This window comes from Aptenodytes patagonicus, chromosome 4 (assembly GCF_965638725.1).
Source record: "Aptenodytes patagonicus chromosome 4, bAptPat1.pri.cur, whole genome shotgun sequence".
In the NCBI taxonomy this organism is placed as follows: Eukaryota; Metazoa; Chordata; class Aves; order Sphenisciformes; family Spheniscidae; genus Aptenodytes; species Aptenodytes patagonicus.
In genome coordinates this window covers 15,498,176-15,510,743 of record NC_134952.1, presented here as the reverse complement: position 1 = coordinate 15,510,743, position 12,568 = coordinate 15,498,176, and positions in this window count along the sequence as shown.

The window sequence follows — 12,568 nt, the reverse complement described above, 5'->3', positions numbered from 1 at the left end:
CACTCACTTAAATTATTACTTTCCCATCATTGCTTCATTGTTAGAAGGAATGATATGCATGACATCGGTGTCTTTTCAATCCCTGCATTTTAAAATTTTAAATTCCAAAGGAAGCAAATAAAATTTCAGTGCCAGTTTTAAAGCTGAGTGTCTCAAAACTGTTCATGTAGAACTAGGCAAACCAAATAGGCATTACTACAGATAAAAAAATCGTCCTAAAGATTAGGTTGCAGAAGGTAATGAAAATGAAACAGGACATACTATTATCTTTGGATTACCTGTGATTCACTAGCGTTTTACCACAGCGTATATTCTTACAACCTTAATTTCCCTTCATACGACTTCAACAGCAACTACTGTGCATACAATGTTCATAAATCACAGTGAAAATGCATTGTTAGAGCAGGCAAAACTCTTCGTTATAAAGATAATTCTGCAATAAGAATCCCCATTCAGGCTTGTTCTCTGTTATTTTTGTAAATACTTCTAAATTTTCAAGTGGCTACTACAAAACATGCACACTGAAGAAAACTGAAATTCAATGAAAAAGCAACAATATTAGAGTAAAAGCAAACAAAAGATAATAAGTCAAAATACTGAAAACATTTTAGAATTAATATTTTGCAGAACAAAAGGAATCTTAGCTGAACTTTCAGTGAAATCAAACATTTCAGTGAGAAATTTTTTCACAAAGAATACATCAGCTAAAGGTTTTGAGAGTTTTTCAACTACAAATTAAAACACAGACTCTTAGAAGGTTTTTTTTATTTCCAGAAGGTTGGACATAGTTACATGGGTTGCTTTTAAGCCCATACTATTTTCTACTGTCTCTGACTCTTGATTGAAAATATCAGTAAGTCATAAAATGTTTTGAATTTCTTAATAAATGGCATGAATATTAATAGTGCTAAAGAAGACCCATTAATTTCTATAGCATTTGGAGGAGTATTTTCAGCTTGTAAGTGCTAGTTTTCTCCAGCTTACTGATATTGTGACATTTGAGTATTTTTGTTCCTTGATTCAGAAGAAAAATATTTGTTCAAAATTTCTCCCAAAATGTAAATTTTAAATATTTCTTCTTGAAAATATGTATATATTAAATGTCTTATAAGAACTTTCTTTGAAAAACTTATTCCCCAAATGGGAAAAATCCCATGTAGAAATGTCATGAACATCTTAACTGAGCTCCAAAAAATTGTTAGTTTTGTCAAAACAGCATTTTCTGACGTAGGTCTGTACCAAATGGCACCTTCTGCATTTCTACAGTGTTTATCTTTGTTACAGCATGTCTTAGGACCTTCATCTACACAAGGACCTACTAAGGTCAATGCAGGACACACACATGCAAGTGTCCCTCACTGAAAGAGTTTATAAACTGAAGAATGTTTTGGAGGAAATGGTCTCATCCCAGTTTTACAGTTAAAAACAAAGACTAAGATGTCAAAGATAATACAGGAAGTCTGAGGCAGGATCAGGACTGAAACACACATTTCCTAAGTGCCAATGCAGCTCTTTATCAGAAGGATAAGTTTCTATCCCACAGACATATAGTCAGAGATGCTTATCCTGATACACAAACTTTGTTTATAAATTCAGCCAATCTTTAATATAGAATTAGAACTAGCAATTGTTTCCTGTACACTATCTTGCAATAAAGAGAGCCAAAGTCAAAAATCTATATTTTATTTAATGTAAATATAGATTTAAGTTTCAACAAAAATAATTGCCCATAAGGATGACACTGTGTTTGTAACCAAATGACCTTTTTCTAGGAATGTGAAGAAAGATTCATACCACACTTCAGCCCCTGCAAGATATTCCATCTTCAACTCTCCTCCATGGCCCAACACAGAAAGTACCAAGTGCTTGTCTTATCTGTGATATGCTGACATTTCCAACCCAATGAAACTGTAGGTGTTGTTTTCACACTGCGTTCTTCCAAACCTTCAGATTTCACTACAGGCAAACCTGTTCCAAGATGTTGCCTGCAGCACTATGTGAACTTGCTGTCAAATCAATTTATTTATGGATGATGGTTGAGTTTTATTCTCTTGAGGTCAATATTTGCTACATGTATATGTATGGATAAAGATCTGCATAGCTGAGCTGACACATTACTAATATTTTATAGAATTTTTATACTTCTGAGAATTATTGTCTTCAGAATTACAATGTCAAATCAGTTACTGGCTTTAAAAAATATACACTCAAAAATGAGGAGAAATAGTAACAATTAAGGTTCCATTTTTTACTATTCAGATTTGTGTTTTTCACGGGACTATGGAGCCTTAACCCATAGATGCCCATTTTAAATACAGTCATCCTTTGGCAGTATTAGTCTCTGCAGTAAATGCAACAACAAACTGCTGGGTCAAAAGGCCTGGTAAGAGTCATTGGCTTAAATGCTGACTCAGCATGAAAGCTGCACAGCCCTTATAGGGGCTATACAGGAGTAGCCTAGTTTCACATAAGTGACCACAGGGTCACACGATAGAGCACTAAACGACATCACATCACAATATGCAGCATTCTGACCTCAAGTATGAGTCACGGCAATTTAGACAGTTTGCTATGCTAAAGGAAGAGACTATGAAACCATTAGTGGATGTAGGCGTAGCCACAGTCTAAGTGGCAGTGCCTTGTCATGGCCTTCACTCTGGCCACACTGTCACCTGCCAGCCTGTCTCAACTATTTGTATCTTCCTGTAATGGTCTGCAAGTTTTGAAGAAGCTGGTCATTTGCTTTGCTTTTGTTTCCTATGTTTATTTTGTTTTGCCCTGGCTTTGGTCTTCAACTGAAGTTTAGTAACAAAATGTGTTACCAGGAGGGTAGTCACAGTTGGATGAGTCACCACATTTATTTTAGTGATAACTTCTTCACTGCAGAACCTGAACTAGAGGCTGACCCCCTACCATGGGAAATAATGCCATGTTCCAATAGATCATGTTCATTCACACAGTCAATACATTAAACCTTTCGAAGCCTCGACTCTATGACAATATTCCATGTGCAGACAATTATGCACGACAGGTAGGTGTTCTCACTTTGACTTCAGGGGGTCAGCACACTCACAACATAAGTACACATCATCCTACTCAGAGGGCTAACAATGCAATCACCATCTTTGGCAGAAGCCAAAGATCCTGAAGAACTATCTATCCGGAGAGTATCTATCCAGGTAAGCATTAAAACAAAATTATCAAGAAGGTGCTGAGAATGTATTGTGTTGCACATTCTCTATAGACAAACAGACTTCAGCCATCAGAGCTGCAAAATTTTTTACATGTAACCAACATGTCAATTTGAAATACTGAATTAATTCATCTACTGTATTGTTCACAGCAGTTAGCATCCCTTCAGACTTGTATTTAATACCATGTCTAAGCTTTGAACAAAGCAACAGTCCTGTTGAATGCCGTGCTGCTTTAAATTTCTCACTGCTTGGGCTTCAGAAATGAAATATCTATAAGCTAAATCCTGGTGGGATTAGTGGGTGTAGGGCAATGTTCTCCATAAATTTGAAATCTATAACAAGCTTGAATTTTCAATACTTACAGATAAATTAATAAAGTACAAATCAAAGAAAATCTGTAGTTTGTATACACATTACATTTGATTGCTAGTAATGGCAGAGAATATTTTATATGTTATAGTAGTCAAATTGACTTATACTCTATAATTCTGCAGTCTCGTGAGGAATTCATAAATGTTGCCAGATAGAAAGATGAATCGATAAGAAAATGTGAATCTAAGCCTTTGTATAGTATCACATAGACTTATGTAAAAGTCTGTCTTTATATTCTTCGATCTTTAGGGCTAAATAGATCACAGACACTCAATTTTTGTATTCCACAGGGCTATGGACTAATTGCAATTACATTAGGTCATTTTCCCACCTAGAGAAGTGTTTCAAGATTTCAAAAAATGTTTTGACTTTTTCTTTTTAATGCTTGAGGACAAAATAAAAGTCTTCAGATGAGAAAAAAACAACTACTGAGAAAAACAAACAAATAAATAACTTGTTTACAAAATAACCAGTAGCCTATTTGCTTGGATGCTGATATTAGAAAGCAGAGTTCATGTTGCTACTGTATTTGACGCAGCTCGGAGCACTGAGTATTGCTCTCTCAAAAAGCTGATTGCACTAACATTAGGCTAATATGGACTTCGGGAAAGATGATTTCCTTGTTTTCCAGGGAAAGAGATGTTTCATCAGAACTTCCTAGACAGTTATAGTAAAATATTTTTACATTTCTTTGTTACAAAACAAAAAGTCAACTTGGATTATTGTGTTCTGTGCTTTGCTTGTTTTTTGTTTCGTTTAAAGGAGGCCTTTGCTGTGCCCTAAATTAGCTTCACAGCAACTTTTACACAGGACAAAGATTTCTGCAGATCCGGACTCACAGTGGCAGAGCAAATCAACGTGCAGGAAACTGACTGGGGGAAATCATCGTTCTGAGGGATGTTTGTCTTGGTTTCCCTTTGTGTGTTCTGCTTCGGACTGCAGAACAGAGTTCAGGGAAAAGCAGGTCGAGAGCTTTCTGCACTGGGAGGACTGAGAATTCCCAAATACAGAAGAGAGCAAGACAAAGGCACCTATTCTCAATTTATCTGAATTCAAGTGTGTTCCTTACTTGAAAATGAAACTTGGTGGAGAGGCATAAACTTCACAGCTGCTTTGCAGAAATCATTAGATTAAATCAAAAGAGACAGGTATCTGTAGACTTAATCTTGCGATTCCTGTTACCATTGATTTCATTGAGCACGGGATCATGCAAAGTGATACGAGGCTCCAGTAAGCTTCACTTACTGTAAGGAAAGTGAACTTCGATAGTAATATTGTGTGTACCCCCTGCCTCTATGGAGGCACGTGGAAAACTGATTTATGCAATGACAGCAGAGAGGGCACCGGCCAGGAGGAGAGGTGAGGCAAGAAGACAAGAGATCAGTAGGGAACTTGGGGAGGGTTGTCAGAGATAAGTGAGCTTTTGGGGGCAAGGATGAGATTGGAGACCAGCAAAGGATAATGAGGCTTTAGGGCTGTAAAAGAGGTGATGATGGAATTCATGGAGAAATACAGGAAAGAGAGCAGACTGAACAGCACAGTCTGTGCTATCAGACCAAAGGTCCATCCACCCAAGTGTCCTGCTTCCAAAATTGGCTAAAGCACGTGTCTAGATTCTTCCTCTAGAACAGAAAGTGAAACATATGATATTTCTTCACACTTGCACAGTCACCAACACTTGTGGCTTGGGAGACTGACATAGCTGTGGGTAAGACACATTCTCTCATCTGAACTGCTTTTTTTCTGAGAATTGCCCCACTTTGGGACAGGATCCTCATTTTAGGATCCTGAATTCCTCCATACATCTGCATACAGCCACCATCTCCCAACCTCCTCTGCCTGTGCTTAAAGCTGTCCTTTTCTTTTTCATTTCTCTGAGGGACTGCATTCCTGTGTAAAACTGGCCAAAGACTCTGCCAAAAAAACTCTAGCCTTTCTTTGCTGGCAACCCTCACCTCCCACAAGGCACTGAGTGGTTATCAGGGCTCAGATGAACATTCTGGGGTTTCATTTCAGCCAGAAGTCAGAAATTTCTGCAGAAAAAAAATAGATTTTGGAGGTGCAGTTTTCAATACAAACAAGCATCTTGTGAAGAGCTCTACATCAAACTTGTAAAGCACTGCTATTGCAAACATCTTGGGTTTTAGCACAGAAGTTTTCATCTCTCTCTGCCTTAAACACAAGAGAAAGATTGAATGGTTTAACCCACAACCTTAAACTTACTCAGAAAATAACCTTTTACAGGGTCAAGATAAGGGACATTTTGCAGTGCTAAATTCCAACCTGCAATTAACCTGCCCACTTCTTTTCTTGGTTTTCTAGACAGCTTCTGAAAAATTATATTTAGAAGGAATTTTTGTCAATAAAACATTTATGGCTTTCTTCCTAATAGATAAGAATAATTATTTTGTGAAATAGCTCAGTAGGTGATAAGATCTCAAGTTTTATCTGGTTTAATAATGAGTTACTTCAAATGGGAAAAGTTTCACCCTCTTTAATATTCTTTGCTGGTTTTAGTAGCAAAAAATTGTGGTAGCAAAAATTTTCTTACGAAAGGACAGTATTTTACTCCTATTCTTATTCTTTTTTTCCTGTTTTCCATCGCTTCTGAGTTTCTGGTGTCTCCTGTGAAGGGCCTTTCTTTTGTAGTCCAGGATCACTCCTTTAACTTCTAAAGAGTGCTGTTTAGGCACGGGTGTTTAGGAGATCCAAAGACCCTGGACTTGTTTTGTTCACCTGGAACCAAAGTGACTGCATTTCCACTTGTCCCTGAATTGCCATGAGAGGGTCAGATAAAAGAATGACTCTACAAATGCCCAGCTGAACAACAAAAGCATGTATACAGTCCCAGAAACAGAAGTCCTATCACCTTGTCACAGTCTTTTCTCCTCTTGCTGCATCTCCCCATGTCAGTGTAACCCCACAGAACTTCACCTGCTTTGTCCTTCATCTCTTGTGCAAGTGTGCAGTTACCAAGTACAGAGTGGTACAAAACCAGTATTGTACTGGCAATGAAAAGAAAAGGTTATGTCAAACCAGAATCAATAGCAGAACCATTAAAAATGTCACCTGCAGAGAGTAAGATGAATTTCTTGAACCATAATCTCCTCTTCTCCAGTAATAAAATAAGCACGTTATGGGCAAACTTGAAGTCTTGTCTTGCAGTTTGTACTTCACATAGAAATACAATGATATAGTAATGATAAACAGTTTCTATTTTGAAATCACCTCCAAGTTATCAACCCCAAAGAACCTTCTTCTAATAATAGTGCCATTACAATTATCATTACATACACAAGATTCAGAATCAGTCTAATTGTACTAAAAGCCTTTGGAAACACTTTGACAACTGAAAGCTCTATACTACTGCATACATTTACAGCAAAGCAATTGGTTGTATGACAAAAATATACAATTTCATAAAAGCCAGTTGCTACATTACAGGGCAAATAAATATTGTTCAACATCTTTAGAAAGGTCCTTGGGATATTCTTTATGTTGCTGGCCATAAAATTCACTTTAGTATAAGATACAAGATGGGTGAAAAGGAAATTAAAAACAGTGCTTATAAAATTTCTAGAGGAATATGTAGTGTGACAGAAGCGACAGACTGACACAACTTCTTCAAGAAAAATCAAGAATCTTTAGTGAGGTTTTTGTTTTAGTTAACTTCTAAATTACATTGTTAAATGAGAATGGTGGCAAATAATGGACATATTTTAGTCTTATTTCTAGGTTCTCTGTATAATTATGGCCAGCACAAAGCATTTTGCTTCATAAAAATAATTCAGTTCTCATTGATGAATAGAGCCATGTAATATAATGCCTCGCTTGAAGAAAACGATGGAAATTATTTCAGAAAAAAATGATGGTGCTATTAAATTCATCAGGTGTACAGCCCACAATGAAAAGTAGGGGTTCAGACCCCTCCTCCACCTCAGACTCACTTTGTGCCTCTGGAAAAAATCATAGAACCATAGAATAGTTTGGGTTGGAAGGGACCTCTAAAGGTCATCTAGTCCAACCCCCCTGCCACGGGCAGGGACATCTTCAACTAAATCAGGTTGCTCAGAGCCCCGGCCAACCTGACCTTGAAGGTTTCCAGGGATGGGGCATCCACCACCTCTCTGGGCAACCTGTGCCAGTGTTTCACCACCTTCAGCGTAAAAAATGTCTTCCTTCTATCTAGTCTAAATCTACCCCCTTTTAGTTTAAAGCCATTCCCCCTTGTCCTGTCGCAACAGGCCCTGCTAAAACGTTTGCTGCCATCTTTTTTATAAGCCCCCTTTAAGTACTGACAGGCTGCAATAAGGTCTCCCCAAAGCCTTCTCTTCCCCAGGCTGAACAACCCCAACTCTCTCAGCCTTTCTTCATAGGAGAGGTGTTCCACCCCCCTGATCATTTTTGTGGCCCTCCTCTGGACCCGCTCCAACAGGTCCGTGTCTTTCTTATGCCGAGGGCTCCAGAGCTGGACGCAGTACTGCAGGTGGGGTCTCATCAGAGCAGAGTAGAGGGGCAGAATCACCTCCCTCGACCTGCTGGCCACGCTGCTTTTGATGCAGGCCAGGATACGACTGGCCTGCTGGGCTGCGAGCGCACATTGCTGGCTCGTGTCCAGCTTTTCATCCACCAGTACCCCCAAGTCCTTCTCGGCAGGGTTGCTCTCAATCCCTTCATCCCCCAGCCTGTAGTGGTACTGGGGGTTGCCCCGACCCAGGTGCAGGACCTTGCACTTGGCCTTGTTAAACCTCATGAGGTTCACACAGGCCCACTTCTTGAGCTTGTCCAGGTCCCTCTGGATGGCATCCCGTCCCTCAGGTGTGTCAACTGCACCATTCAGCTTGATGTCATCTGCAAACTTAGCATAATAAAGGAATAAGCGGAAGTGGGTGTGAGAACAGAGTCCAGACTTCTGCCTCTGAAATGAATTTCCTAACTTCTGGTACACAACCAAGCTTCCCCTTGCACTCTCTCCTCCTGACCTCCCAAATCTGATATTCCTTCCTGCACAATGACACAAGTCCACCAGAAAGACAGGGGAAGTTCCCTCTCCTTTCCCACAGTCTAGTACTAGCCTCAGAAGAAAACACTCTCTGAAAAGGTGGGTGCTGTGGACTTGGGCAGTGACGAGGCTGAGTAGAAAGTTGTCAGCTCTAGACCTTTCCCTGGGTGAACCACTTCATATGCTAAATTGAGTGGTGCCTCTATGGTGGTTGGAAGCCTTAAAAAAATAGAAAGCGGGCCAAAAACTTCCATTGTGTTGGTGGTTAGGGACCAGCTCCTGGCACATATTAGGTATGCTCAGAGCACACTCATCAGACCTTTCTGCTCTGACAAGTTTCAGGAGCGCGTTGGTCTTCATTGAAGTAAGTCAGGTAACTACCGGAGTTTCCCATCAAATAAGGAGTCATACAGCTAGAAAAGCTACATGGCAGCCAGCCAGTTTGCTTGCTTAATCACCATGTTGGAATTTAACATTCAATTCCTGTTCTAGATGCCTCAGGCGTTTCTGAATGTAGTGGCTTTGTGGTATTTTAGCATGACTGAAGATTCAGGAGATGTTTTTGAAGACTTCTCTCAGTCAACTCACCTATGAATGAAACTCCAGCTATATGGGCTGAGGAATCAGTAGAAAGTTGGATACTTCAGCAGCAGCAGACTGTATTCAGCTAAGCCACCTCCTAAACTCAAGTATATCTTAATTTTTCTGATTGGAAGGGGCTTAGTCAGCAGCTTAGAGAAACATTAATTAGAGAGATTCAGACTTTCATATGAGCAACGGTGAGATGAAAGAAGGCAGTTTAATCAAGAGGACTTAGTAAGAAGGAAGATGGCAAACAGGGTACACGGTAAATGATTGACAAGGAGCAGATTGGATGTTCATCATACAACCAGTCATACATCCTTGCAAGACGTATGGCAAGAAAACTTCCAATGAAATGGAGAAAAAGCCTTTCAAGGGCCTTTATATAATAAATACATATATTTAAAAAGAAAACAGCAATCACTGTTTCCCAAGATAAAAAAAATTAATAGAACCTGACGACATTTGCATTGTTTCCTGATTCTTTTTCCTGTTGGTTTCCACCTACACTAGAAGAGGTAGTTTTGCAGGTAGGAAATTCACTACTATTGAATTCTTCCAGGGACTGCAGCAACTTCTTAGGAAATTACAGGTCACATCTGGACTCACTTTAATTACAGAGCTAGCCCATTAAAAAGTTCGTGTGTCATCTGTTATTTCTCAGAATTGCCTAACACCATTTTTAACAATGATATTTGCTAGTGGCTTATCAGTCTAAAAATTTTCTTCCTTTTTTTTTTAATAAGAAGTAAGGGGGTGAAAAAGAACTTCAATGAAAACAAGAACATCATTTAAAACAGTGAATCTAAACATCCAGAAAGGACATAAAGGTATTTTGAAAAGTTCTGTTAAGAATGAAAATGTTTTACTTCCTGCACCAATGCATTCAGGCATGTTTCTGCATGTGTAGTGTAGACGTAAAAGTTTTGTAGAGATTTAAAGTTTTGCCTTGGGTTCATCTGTTCCAGTCAGACATATAATATTCATATCTTGCAAAAAGGTTTTCCGAGTCAATGACAAAAAAAGGAGGAGGGAGAGGATTTAAAAAAAAAAAAAGACTTGGAGTTTGGAAATGTAAAGCTTCATTAACAGTGTTAAATTCTACTAAATATAATTTATCTTTATTTCTCCTTTACATCATAATACAATGAAAACTACTAATAGCTTAGTAGTTCAAAGTCAATTGGTCAATGAACAAGTTTAGGGATGCACTAGAAAACTTCTGCTTTAAATTGCAGAAAGATTGGCATGATTTTGCCTGTGCTAATACTTTCTGATTTAATATATGCATCTTCATGTGAGGATCAACTGTAGAGTGTTCCTCCTCAGCATGTTGACCTTCCACTTCTAGGTGGATAACCACTTGTTAAAAATTTCCTGTTCTATGTAGGTATCTGCAATCCTCCAAATGCTAAGAAAAAGTTGTGATGCTGTAATGGCTGTGATGCTGGCAGCACTTCTTTTTTTGCTTGGTATTTAGAGTCAATACAAAGAGTCAGCCTTCCCATAGGAGGCAAGATGCACTTGTTCTCCCAGTCCTGCAGCAAGGCAGGTCCTTAATATGAATGTTTTAATGATAAATCTGATTCTCAGTCCACATTGGCACTCATGCATCATTCACCTTTACCTCTTTCCTTCTGAGATGGAATCTCCTTTCTAAACCATTTCACAGTCCCTTCCCTATGAGATGAGGTTTTCTAGCCCTGAGGTTTGCTGGGATTTTTCCAGTAAGATGTCACCTTTTCAACAACAGTAATACAAATGAAGACACATTTTTTCTAAAATGTAAACAAATAAATAAAACCTCTCACTTACGCAATGTCACTAGCCAATTTTCAATGACCCTTAATCTTGAGATGAAGGTTTGGGGTAAAGTGAATCAGGAATTCATAAGAAAAACAAAGCATACATATTGCTTTGATTGTAAATGCATCTTTGCCTTAGTGCTGAAAAAGAAAAACAAAGGAAGGAAGATCACACACTGGAGACTGGAGCAGAGTTTTCTGAGGAAAAGAGTAAAATGCACTAAGACTTTATGATTACAAGATGGTATCGAGTCTGGCAACTAGATGTAATAAAAGATGACAAGGCAGCAGATCTTGATGAATAACATCCCATCATTATGAAGTAAGTAGCAGGGAAAGTAGGAAAGCCTTTGGCAAATCTTACGGATAGCTCATCGCAGACAGAGAAAGCACAAGAGGAATGGTGGATGTCTAATATAGTTCAAAAGTTTAAGAAGGATCAAAAGAATAAGTGTGATGCCAGTTGTCAACTGGATACTGAAAGTACTCATGTGGGATGAATGCTATATAACATTTACAAATGTATTATTTGGCAAAGGATGGTTTATGTCTCTGACTTGGAGAATATCATCTTGGACCAGCATATCCCAAGTTAAACCAAAATAGCAAACTAGTGAATGGCGAGACAAAGATGACACAGATTCATTTTAAGGTCTTTTTTTAGAAATTATAAAACTTTTCTACAAAGGATTATTTTAGTGTGATAGGGAAAAAAATTGAAGCAAATTAGAAAATAAAAAAAGCATAGAGAATGAATTTTTTAACAAAAGAAAGAAATGGCTTACACTGCAGCTAGAGAGGTACTTATTCTGCTCAGCCCTACCTTTTTTCAGCTAATTTCAGCTCGGTAGTAAATATGCATATTTTAAATCATTATTTTTGTAATGATGCAAAATTGAAGAGATGTATAAAAGCCAGTGCAAGAGAAGACACATTAAAAATTACTAAAGATTAGGAACTCAGAACAAAAGAGACACCTATATCATTCAGAGAAAAAAAATGGAACTTAATGGGACTGCTGATAACTTTGCAGTTTTAAGTATCATCTAAAACTGAACAGAATGGAAAACACTTTGAAAAAGATCTAAAGGTGGAACACATACGGAATCACAGACATGACTCAAAAGTTTTCAGTTTGCTGGAGATGTGGCAATATTAGGAGAAAAATCATCCTTTTTCTATTTTTCTGTACAACTAACAGTAGTGCTCAGTCTCATATTGTCATACACATAAAATGGCTCAAACGCTACCAGACTTTAGGTCTGCAAATAGAGGAGTGTACAGAAGACATTCATTCAGGCAGATATGTTCTTTTACTGCTATTCTCATAACAAACTATGTAAAGCAGAAACCTAATCCAAATCTCAGTGATATCTAAAGGAACATAATTTCAAAAGCAGTAATACACCAGTATTAACAGTTCCTTCTTGCAGGAAAACCTAGATATTGGCTAATACTACTACCATATATGCTCACTCAGGTCATGAGGGATGACAGTAAAGTTTACATTAAGTATCTCTGACTACTCTGCAAAATGTACCACATTTAAATTCTTTGGGCCATGAACTATCTTTCCCTGTGCCTTAGTTGGCTCCAGTACTATTTCTTTCATG